Source organism: Aphelocoma coerulescens (genome assembly GCF_041296385.1).
Source record: "Aphelocoma coerulescens isolate FSJ_1873_10779 chromosome Z unlocalized genomic scaffold, UR_Acoe_1.0 ChrZ, whole genome shotgun sequence".
Taxonomy (NCBI): Eukaryota; Metazoa; Chordata; class Aves; order Passeriformes; family Corvidae; genus Aphelocoma; species Aphelocoma coerulescens.
Window position 1 is genome coordinate 27,747,953 of NW_027184085.1, and position 12,267 is coordinate 27,760,219.

The window sequence follows — 12,267 nt, forward strand, 5'->3', positions numbered from 1 at the left end:
GGACTCGATGATCCATGTGTGCCCGATGATCCACGTGTGCCCGCTGCCCTTTCCAACTCCGAGTACGCTGTGATTCTGTGACGAGGTGGCTGCCACCTCCACGGGACAGTTGCGCTGCGCGGGCCCTGCGGCCGCACGGCGTCCCTGCCGGCCGAGGGCCACCACACCACACCCCACCCCATCCCGTCCCGTCCCGTCCCTCCCCGCCCCGCCCCGCTCCGCCCCGCCCCGCCCGGCACCGCGAGCCCAGCGCGGAGCAGCCGCGCCTTGCCGGGGGAGCGCGGCGGGCCCGCCCCACCCGCAGCCGCGCGATGACGTGAGCGGCGGGAGCGCCGCCCAGCCGGAGGCAGCGGCAGAGCGCGGGTCGGCGCGGAGCTGCCGCCGCGTCCCCGGCCGGCGCCGCCGTGCATGGGGAGGGAGCGGACGGGACGCTGCCTGCGCGCCGCGCTGCACAGCCGCCGCCGCGGTGAGTGGGGTCGGCAGCGCCCGCCCGCCGGCGGGGCCGTGGGGGTGGCGGGGTGGCGGCTGCACCGCCGTGTCCCGCGCCCCGTCCCGCGGGCGGGGGCTCCCCCCTGGCCGGCGGGGGCGGGCGGGCGCTCGGGGGACGGGCGGCCCTGCCCGCCGGGCGCTGTGAGCGGGGAACCGCGCTGGCTTCCTCCCCCTCCGTAAACAGCGCTCCCGGGGGGCGGGCCGGGGCCGACCTGGGCGGCGGGGAGGCTGGAAGTGTGGCTGCCGCGCCTCTTCGGTGGAGGTGCTGTGTGTTGCGGGAGAACTTCCTCGCGAATACTTATTTGTGGCGTTAAAAAAAAAAAAAATCACTTCGCAGAAGGAGGGCAAACAGTCACGAAACCACATTTGTGGTTTTTCTCTATATGTGTCTATTGAATTTGCTTCTGCGTGGGGAAACGTTCTGTTAGATGTGGGTTGTGAATTAATGGATTTGATTAATTTTCACAAGATAATTTATTTTTCATTTTCTTTTTTCCTTTTTTTTTAAGGAAAAAAATCAGATAAAACTTCCTCAGATTTTTTTTTTTTTTGCAACTGAAATCTAATTAGAACCTGATTGTGGCATTGTCTTCAAATTTCTCACTTCTGCAGTCACTGACAGGTGAGAAAATAGCACCTTCCTTTGTTTATCCATAAATTGTCTTATGCTGAGAATTATTGACTGTATTCCTTTTGGTTTCTGGACAGAAGGAAACTTAATTGGGAAGATTGTAATGGCTATTTACAGTTTTTAGTGCGATTCTGCACTTGATCATTAGTTGCTTAATGATCAGTGTTTCTGACATCTTAGCTCTGTAAATCTTACCAATTTATTATCTACTTCATTTCTTCTATTGCCAGTTAAATGTATATGTAATTTAGGTGAGAGAGAAGTGTTTCTTAAGTTTCTATTTTATGGAAAATTAGTATTGACAGAAGACTGTAGAGAGATTCTGCGCACACTTAAAGGTATTTTGGATCAGCTATGTGGATTAACTTTTTTTCCTTCCCTGCATCTCAGTCTTCTTCATAACTGATAAAGGGCTAATACTGCAGTGATGTTCTTTGGGCATGCCCATTTTTCTTCCCTTTTTAAGGTTGTTGTCAGTAATTTGAAGATTCAGTAGGAATACAGTAGCCACTACTGTCTTCTGCTTGATGAGAGTGCATCCAGAGTTACTTACATGGTGTTAATCTAGAATTTTGAATTAAACAACTTCAGTATTATTGTGTGAAATAACAGGGATTTTAAGCAGTGGTGCACTTTCCAGAGAAACCTTAAAATTGAGCTATTTACAGAGAATTTCATTTTTGTAAGTGCCAACACCAGCAACATGGGGAAGTAGTATTTGCTGCTGGGAGGGGAAGTTGTAATGAACAAGAAGTACGTGGAATGCAGAAAGTGGTCCAACATCCTTGTTGGTCAAATCAGACTGACTGGAGCTGCAGAATGGAAAATGAAAGGAGGCTGCTACTGCTTTTTACTTGTAGCTGTTTAAAGTGATGATTAGGCTAATAAAAAGCTGAAATCTCTGTAGAATAACCATTTCCAAACTATCTGGAGGTAATGTTATGCATGAGTGCAGAATAGTACTAAAGTGAGTGTTGCTGCCATGTTCTACTAGCAGTGGCATCATCCTTCTGAAGTTAGAAGAAAAGGATTTGCTGAATGAGGTTGTTGCTTTGCCACTGGTCTCTTTTTATCTCAGCTCTGGGGCATTTTTAAAGTATGACCTTATGTAAACAAAAAGCTAAGTGACGATGTTTGCAGTTACAAGAACTAACCTGAGATCTCATTTGAAAGAGCCTTAAAAGGGAAATAAACAAAATTCAGAAATGTGTTAGTATTAAACAGAAACAGTAATTAAATGGTGTTAATTATGAATAGAAGGGTATCAAAAGTTACAAAACTCGCAATTAAAAAGCAATTAACAGAACTGACTATGCAATAATAAAACAAGTATTTGTTCTAAAAAAGTGGTGTTCTAGAAAAACCCAACTGGAACAAGGCAACCAAAATCTGGTGGTTTTTTTTAAGAAAAGTAACTGGAACTTTGGGTAGAAGGCTGAACGAGATGACCACCTGAGGCGCCTTTCAACCCAAATTATCCTATCCTAGTGCTCCTGGTTTTTTTCTTCAGGTTAGCATTTTTCTTGTAACACAACTGCTACTTTTTACCTGGGCTTGCATGCAAATGTTATCACTGTCATTAGGCAGTACACAGTTATATTTTTTTCATTTGACTTAATAGAGCTGCTGTTTCAAAGCCTCTGACCCTGGCTGTGCACTGATTTTGGTGGGTTCTTTATGTATTCATATGTCCCATGGGGTTCTCAGCATGAGCCCAGTAAGATGACTAATATGAGTAACACTAGTATGATTTGAGTCAACATTTGAGCTCATGCTTACGTTTGTATTTCTTTAACTTGTTTCAGATGAAATTTCTTTATCAGAAGGGGAATGAGGAGCTTTCTTGAATTTCTGAATGTGAGATTTTCAAAATTATTTTGTAAGATAGATCTGTCTTTATGCAGATGTCAAAAACAGTACAAAAATGTGAATATACAAAGAAGCTTCTTTACAGTAGTTTTGCTGAAGGAACTGTAATCCAGTTTTATTTGCTGCATACAAATAGATGCTCTCTGCTGCATACTGTGTTCATCTAGAGAGTACATTGTATGTTTCACTTAAATGGGTTCTGTGCGTCTCAGTGCAGTGAGAGCTGCAAGGAACAAGTGCAAGGTAGGTTCTCATTGTCAGTTGCAACCTGTAAGATGCTCAAAGAAAAAGGACGATGCCTCACTCAAATGTCAAGCTCTGTGGGTTATGCAGTAGTGGATGCAGAGAGGTCTGGTTCTCGTGGACAGTGATAACTCTCATGTGTTATGTAGAATGACTTGCCTAGAAGGCAATTGTCCATCTAATTTTGGTTATGTAGTTACTGTGTCACACAGTCAAAGCTGAATCTTTAAATCTGATTTGTAGAAAAAAACCCCTCCAATCTGGTGCAGGCAGCTATTGATTTAAAATCAATAGAAGCATTGTCCTTTTATGAGGTGAATTGTCTCTGCATCTGTCTTTGACAATGACTACTGACCAGTATTTCATGGTTCCTTTTATTGCTTTTAATCATGGTTGTACACTTCCTTTTATTAGGAAGGGAGGTGTTAGCTCTTGATGCTTTGATTTTCTGTCTTCTTGGTTTTCTTCTGGTTTTGTGTGGTGGTTTTTTTGCAGGGGTGGGGGCAGGGGATATACGTGTGCATGTATTTTCTTTTTTCTTAGACTCTCTAGTATTTGTTCATAGCTCGTACAAATCTATGAACTGATTTTGTTTTTCTGTGGTCTTTGTGATGTCATGAAAGCCAATATTCCGGGTGAATTAAGAATGTTTTCAATACCTTCCCTCTTTTCATCAGAACACTTCGTTTCTTGTCTTGTGTGTGCCTGTATTAAGCAGAGATTCTGTTGAGCGGCACATCCTGGGAGTGGTTGTTTTGTTTATCTGCTTACATTTGGCTTAGAATTTAGTGTCACGTAGGAATAACTGCGAGTCATTCTTTCAGGGGTTTATTATTTTGTGTTTGTTGATATCAGACATTATCTGTCTTCTGTTTTTTTTGCTTAGATAGCTCTCAGTTTTGATCCTGCTCAAGTCTCATGTAAGCCCGTTATCACCAAAGTTGTTTTTAGGCTAGGACTTTGAAAGTGCTTATATGCTTGCATAAATATGTATGGTGTGGTATTTCTTGCTCTGCGTGCCAGCCCCATGTGGGACCTTTCCTGATATTGACTGCAGTTCTTGATCTATGTGTTGTTTGTGGTGTAAAGTTTTTTATCAACGGTTTAGTGCAGCTGATTTAGCTGGTGTTACCTTTATCGTTCTGCTTATGTGCTTGTGCAGTTGCAGTAAATTTCAGGACCTAAGAAAGTCTTTTACAGGTGTTTTAAATAAATGGATTTATTAGACATGTTTAAAGTGTTGTGATTAAAGTTACTTGCATGTATAATTGAAAATTTAAAAAAGCTTGTCCATGTGACTTCATTGGTCTCAAGGATTTATTTTTTTGTAGTATTTAGTGAGAGTAACTATCAAATCAGTTTAAATCAGTTTTTGAGACCTTTTTTTGCACAGTCTATATAATCCTGTTCACAAGAAACAGTGCAAGAATTTTGAGGTTTTTTTGGTGGGTGGATAGTATCTTAGAGGAATAGTGTTAGTGTACAGGTCTAATATGCTTTAAATGAGTATTTTCCATCTCTGATATCCATTAGTCTTGCTTGACTGCAAGGGTTTCAAAATGTTCGTCAGTATTCAGTGTGTCATAACCCTGTCAACATCTTGGGTTTTTAGCACTGTCAGGTATTTCTAAAGTAAGAAACTCTTTGCCTTCTAAATATCCAATCTTGATACATAAATATACAGTACATTTGGTAGCTGTATTTATCAAACAGTTTTTAGAGGCCTTAGTTACTTAAGTGCATTTAGATTGGGAGGCCTTTTAATTTCAGCATGAAATTATGGGATTAGTTACATGGATTCACGTCAGAGGTATGGCTGCAGGTGGTCTCTGAGTTATGTATTAGGTAAAAATTTGACTGGGAGACTAAGGCAAGAGCATTTGAGGACAAAGACAGTTGGAAAACAAACATTAATTCCTAATAAAAGAGGGGTTTATAAACCATGGAGATGGAATTACAAACCATGAAGTCACAGACACCTAAAAATAAGGTGGAGTTTCATGATGTGTATTAACTGTTCTCTGAAACTGTCTTTGTTCTCAAGACTTTTCTTTCCTTAGCCTCTCACAAACACTGGAATTTGCTGCTCCCTCCATTGTGTAAACACAACAGCTTTTTGTAGGGCTGAGCTGTAAACTGTATCACAAGTGACCTAAGTTAAAATTAATTTTTTTGTCTCATTTGGAACAAGTGGCATGAGGGAAAGGGAATGGACAGGGTAACTTCTTAAACTGGCTTGCAATGTCAGAGAAAATGTTGTGTAATCACATCCTGGATAACCCTGAAGATGGAGTGAACTACAAAAGAAATGTTGGGTTCCCAGTGGAATCGGAGGGCACTGGATTGCTCAAGACCCAGATCCTCAGCTGTGGGCAGTAAAGCATGTGACAATCCAACAGCTGGCTCCCAAAAGACAGACTTTGGAACTACTCTAAAAACTGTGTAAATAGGTGCATGGTTATCTTTTAATTGCCATATACCTGGGTCTTCATAAACCTTTGTAACTATGCTCTCTTTCAGGGAGCTTGTGAAAATGTAATTCTGGTTGCTTTTCTCCTAACCTGGTTTCTTCAGTTAAGGGTGATTTCAGGGTAGTTGGCTAACATTAGGCTATTCTATTCCTTATGGGTCTTTTAGTCCCTAAAACTGGAGCCTAGCACACCAAAACCGTGTTTTGGACATTGAAAGGATGATGGACTTGTACTGAATTTCAATGAGTATTTCATAAGCAAGCTTGCAGAAGCTGGGGAGAAGCATGTTAGACTTAAGTTTGTGATAACAACAGTGCAAGACTTAGTAAAACGTATAGGCACTGTGCAAAGTGGACATAAAAATGAAATGGAATCTTCACTTTTCATTGTTAGGCACTGGCAGACCTAAAAGCAGTGTGATGAAATGGATGTGCATCAAAGTGGAGAATAAATAAACCAGGGAATTTATTTGGCTGAGGTTTAATCAGATCACACCAGTATCAATCAGAACCAAATGAATTTGAAGCTGTGTTTGCAATATAGTTGCATGTGTGATGGTAACACATCATGTAGGTGTGTACCTGAACTTGTTTGTCTTTTAGCAGCTGGAAGCCACAGCAGCGTAAACTGTACAGGACACTGGAGTTTTCACATGGCCTTTGCTACCCAAACTGGTTCAGGTGTATTAACAGTGTTTAGAACGGTATCTTTAGACTGCAGCACCCTTAAGCTGTGCCGTAGTTTTCTTGGGCTTTGGTATTTTTTCCAGGTCTTTTTCCAAAGAGCTCTGCCACTTGCTGATATTGCTGTCTTACTGTCCTGGTTTCAGCCAAGACAGAGTTAATTTTTCTGCAGTAGCTGCATGGGGGTGGAGCCTGGAGCCATGTGGAAGCGTCTAGGTTGTTATTCTATACCAAGCACTTCATCTGTGTTGTCAGAAGTAGGGCACTCTCACTTTGGGAAGGAAGGGTGAGGCTTCGGGTCAAGAAGTGTGGTGGGCAAAGGGAACCTGGGGCCTTTGGGGAGCATTTTGCATGTAAATCACCCTCATTTTTACACTTTTGTTATTAATACTGTTGCTGTTACTGTTTTCTTATCTCATTGCTGTTTCCAGTAAATTGTTCTTCTCTCAACCTGTAATCTCTGCCTTTTGTGTCTTTCACCGGAGTGGGGACATGGGGGGAGCAGCTAGGGTTTCTTTTTAGTGGGAGTACTGAACTGGAAATACCATTCCTAAACCATGGCACTTATCAATAATTCTGCCAGCCAACCTACAAAACTGATTTTTAAACTCACTTTGGAATGCAAAAATGTTGATTTTTATGGTGGTTTGGTGAGTTTTGACACATAATTTTTTTGAACTCATGAACCTGAGATAAAAATTTTTGAGTAGGTTGATAATACATGATGTCTCTTTTTGTAGTTTAAGTTGTTAAGCTGTGATGTGGTTGTGCAGTTGTTATGACTGTGCAGGGTGGTGAAATACTATTTCTTAGTCACACTTTATAGAAGGATATTTAAAGTTTGTCATGACTTGGTATTACAGCACGTTAACCGCATGCCATAATATGCTAGAAGGCATTGACTGTCTAGTTTCTTGTCCTTGCAGTAGCCTTGTGGACTGCTCAACCAAACTCTGTGAAAGGCCTTTGAGCAGCTTTATAGTTAGATGTTTTGAAGCCATTTCTGGAAATACAGAAAAGCTTTAGTTTTGAGCAGCACTTGGTGCTTTGTGTTAATATGTCAAACTACTTTGCTCCTTCTCCAACATCTCTAGTATGTCTTGGATAAAAAACTCATTATTTTGAGTTGCTGCAGTGTAGCTGAAGTGCTTCTGACTGAGAATGCCTAAGGGGAAGTGACCTTGATCGCTTTATCATGCAGTTAATGGGTTAAATATCCATGAAGCCGGGAAAAGTGATGGTCCTCTTTCATGCTCAGGAGACACGCAGAATGAAAACAAGAGCATATCATCCCTGATATTCAGTGGACAGGCAGCTAATAGAGATGAAAAGATTTCTTTATTGTTTGTTTTAAAGAAAATTGTTTGCAGGTTATAGTTACAATTCTACTAAAGCCTAAATTTAGTCAAATAATGTAACTTTTGGTTAAAGAGAGGTATTGTAGGTATAGAACCACAGAATAATTTAGTGAGGAGGGGACCTCAGTTGGTTTCTGTTACAAAGTTCTGCATAAAGCAGGGTCAGTAAGGAGGTCATAACAGGTATGAAAGCTGTATGCAGGCAGGTCATAAAAATCTCCAAGGATGGAGACAACACATCAACTGCTGGACCATCCTCTGGATGTCAGACTTTCTCTTTATATCCTCTCTGAACATTTTGTGCTTCAACTTGCTCTTGCTGTCTCTTGTCCTGTGAATGGAGGACAAGAGCTTGGCTCCATCTTCTGAGTGATTTCCATGTTGGTACTGGGAACTGCTGTTAGGTGTCCCCAGTCTCTTCCAGGTGGAATAGACCCTGCTCTCCAGTGTGTCCTCACGGGGTCTGTGCTACCGCGTCCACCTGTGTTGGTGGCCTCTGCTGTGAACTTGTTCCTGTTTGCCAGTCGTTTTTTTTCTGTTAGTGGAATAGGGCCTAGACTCAGAATTTTAAATTCAATCAAGATCTGAATATTGGCAGATTTCTAAATAGAAGCCAGGACAGTAGGTGGCCAGAGATTTTCCAACAAACTGGGAATATATTCTTCTTCCTGTATGTGTAAAAATAACCATACGATGATGAGCTATGATTGGTTTAAATCTTTGAAGGATATTGTGACCAGAAACAGGCTGTTCTGCTCATGTAATTAACTGAGCTTTCATCTTTAATGAACTGCACAGTTTGAAAAATACAGTATGTTTTGATAAATTTATTTGGTTATCTAATGTTTCTTTATAAGTACTGTATTTAATAATGTCAACTGTAGTTTTTCTTGACAGTATCATGTTTTTGTTACATTTCAATCTTAGAAATGCCGTATGCCAGCAGTAAGTTAAAAATTACTATAGTTGAAAATTATAGCCATTGTGCTTTTTGGCATAATGTAATTAATTAAAATTAAAATTCTAGATTGGACTCATTAAATTCCATCTCTTCTTTCATAAAAATGCACCATGTGTCTTGTTTAATTAAAAACATTAGTGCAAAGAACTATTTGGCTGCTTCAGTGATTATATATGTGGAACAACAGTTTAAAAAGTAAATGTGCAACATGAGTGTTTTATATTAAATGTTCTCTTTAATTTTGATGCCTTTTCCTGGTCTTAAAATCAAGAGTCATACATGGTTAGGAGGGGAAAAGGGATTTTACCTTGCTATTTATTTTAAGGATCCTTAGGTGCATGTGTCCAGATCATATACATTGAAATGCACCCTGCCGAAAACCCCCAAAAGATCTGGTGTAACATTATAGGTTTTACTACTTAGCATATCTATCAAAGATTCCCCAGTGAGAGGCTCAAGTGAGCCCCCCTCCCTAAGGAACCTTCCCCTGGATGGTTCTATCTTGGTTTATAGAATGTGTTTTGGGAGGACCTTGGGGTCTGGGGCACACTGATCTCTAGCTACGAGGCTTCTAAAATGTTTCGTCTCTTAGCTTGACAAACAAGTCCAAGAATGTAGGCAAAAAGCACTAGGAACACAGAAGTTGTAAAAAGGTATAACGGGTATAAAAGAAAAGGCAAAAAATCTTCATGGCATCAATTTCAGTCAACTTAAAAGAAGATATATTTAATTTGAATAAATAAATTTGTCTGGCCATTAAATTGCTGAGTACTTAATTATATATTACATGTATAGCGTAATGCATAAAACACATGTATTAATATTTGGGAGTTTGTGTTGTTTTTAATTTTCTCTTTGAGACTCTGAGATTCATGGACTGTTAAACCTGCTGGAACTTTCAAAGTGTTAAGGTCTTTTGTTTTTGTCAGGTCATTAAACTTCAACCTGTTGAGACCAATGCTTTCTGTTTTGCTGGAATGAATGTCTTCTAGAACTAGGTACAAGGGTGTGCCAGTGCAGTATGGTTGTTTCATCAAACTGGATTGCTGTGTACAGATTCACAAGTCAAGTTTTAATATTTGCCTTTCTTAACAGTTGCTCTGTGATTTCGCTGCTTGCTAATAAAGTTAATTGTGGAATGCAGGTATCTCCCCTTGAGGAACATAAATATATCATGGATCAGTATGCCATTTTTTTGCATCATTTAATTTGTTTAATAAGAGCTTGTACTAGTGATAATATTTGTCCCTAAAATTCTTGCATTTCTTCCTAAGGTTTGCTCTTTTACTTGAGGAGCTAAATATATATGTAATGTTAGAATACTTGCCTTCTGTTTCCACTTCTTTTTGGTTTATATTGCTTTTTAAATTTTGTGTTCCTGCCTCTTTTCAAATTATAATGACCTAAATTATTAGGCTGCTTTCTTGATTATTAAATATTAAGGGGAAAGGAGAAATTTGAAGAAATCCCATTGTTAAGCAAAATAACATCTTAATTACTTCCCCTATTAGAGAGAAGTATGTTCAGAGGCAGTAAACATGCAAGAATTATCACTATGGTGATAGTTATTATTGATTATTGGTTGAAGCAATATTTTGCTTATTTCTGGTTAAGAAGAAAATCTAATTTCTCATCTAGTAGTTAATTCTTTATAATACATTACAGTGGTTCTGGAATACTTACCTGTTGTTTGGTACAGCATCTTTCTCATCTAGACATAATTTCTAGTTACTCACTGAGCCTTTAGAGGAAGAAACTAAGCAAACAAAACTGCTGCATATCCTCTTGTTGTCAGGGAAGTAAGGTGGGAAATCACTGTCACCGATGACACTTAAAGGAGATAAAAGAGAAACGCAGGGAAGAAAGTATTAAAGCCTTTCTGGCAAAAATGTACACGATGCAGCAACAAGGTTAAATGGACTTGTAGACTTATTTGGTAAGCTTACACAGCAAGTGGTAGAAAAAAAAAGTTAAATTGTAAAATGTGAACTTTCTCATATGAATGATACTGCACCACATACAAGATAACTATTTTGAACTTACAAATAAAAGAAGACAGTCTTAGTCAAAGGCACTGGCATATTTTTTTAATATATATAGGTGTGTGTATATATGTATATGTATTATGCATATATGTGTGTATATGTATATATATATATGCATATATACATATATATATATGTAGTATAATATAACCTATAATATATAATATAACCTCTAAATGGTTATATTTCCACTGTTGTCAGAAAAGAAATTTTCCTCTTTTACCACAACAGCAAAAATACTTCTGTATTTCTTTTTCACAGTAGTGAAGCATGAGGTGAATTTACAGGCAGAAGCAGAAACTCAGTAGGATTCTGGAAATAAAATGGGCTTAAAATAAGGAGAGAGCAAGAATGTAAACAGCTTTGTCTCATCATCCCTCCAGATGCCTCTCTGTTCATGAACTTCTTACTATCTCTTTACTCTTCTTTTTCAGAACTTTTCTGTCATGTTCAGCCACATCTTCCCTGTTGTGGCTTTGTTGCTTTCTTACATTTATTCCTCTGGTTAATGAAACAGCCATTAGCTGTTCTGCTCTGAATCAAGTAGGTTTTAAGATTGCTTTCTGTACTTGACAGTAGTCAAGGTCTGACCTACTTGGAATCAAACTTCATGGCCCAAATCTAGCCAAGTATTTTGTCTTTCAGTTTTCATTGCTGAAACAAATTTTTGTTTTTCTGGATCTGTTGTCCTCAGATTTGCTGGAGCAAACTCCCTCAAGTTTTGAATGCCTCTGGAGAGAAAATGGGAAGAAAATAAGATAACCAAGAAGTACTTTACAGTGCATTAAATACGATTGTATGTGCAAGCTGGGCTAAGCTATATTAAAATTATCTTTGCGTTAGAAAATTTGCTTTCAGTTGGAGGAGAACTGTTGCTGGCTTTGAAGAAGAAATTAGTTTTGATTTGTTAGTGGAAAAAACAAATTGCTTGTGAAAAACAGGTTGTGGAAAGACTCAGTTCTGTTAGCTTCAGTGGGTAAGGGTGTGGTATTTTGATTAGAATTTCTTTTGAAGTGTGAGGAAGGAGAAGTATCTATATTTTGTCTGGAAGGAAAACAGAAACTGGCAGGTTGCTTGGTAATAGACTGGATGAGAACTGATGTTTAGTCTGATTATGAGGATAATGATAGGAAGTCAAAATGTATTACAAATGAGGGAAAGAAAATACAGATGGCAGGTACTTAAGAAGGTGCAAGAAGCCATGAAATTAGTTCAGTTGGCTAGAGCACGATGGTATTAATGCTGAGCTTGTGGGTTCAATGCCCATACAGGCCATTCACTTAAGACTTGGGCTCAGTGATCCCTGTGGGTTCTTTTCAACTCAAAGTATTTAGTGATTCTGGACTTCTTTGACTGTGAAGTGTCACAAAAGTGAACTGAATGTTCTGTGAGGGTGTGGATAGATGAGTGGATCTGTATGGAAATACAGACGGGAGGTGCAAGTCCTTGTATGGGTCTTTTTAACTGTTACTGTACATATTTAATTATTCCAGCGGTAGTAACTGTTGGAAAATACT

At 39.6% G+C, this 12,267-nt stretch overlaps 1 protein-coding gene across 5 annotated transcripts in view; it reads left to right on the forward strand.

The window, feature by feature from the left end:
• Positions 1 to 346: 346 nt before the first annotated feature.
• JAK2 (Janus kinase 2) overlaps positions 347 to 12,267 on the forward strand; it is a 95,986-nt gene continuing 84,065 nt past the window's right edge. For 4 of the 5 annotated variants that reach the window (XM_069001702.1, XM_069001708.1, XM_069001698.1 and 1 more), the window contains exons 1-2: positions 347 to 466; positions 999 to 1,111. The gene's annotated coding sequence lies outside the window, so the exon portion shown is untranslated. The remainder of the gene's footprint in view (positions 467 to 998; positions 1,112 to 12,267) is intronic. The other variant, XM_069001707.1, reaches the window with a different exon arrangement.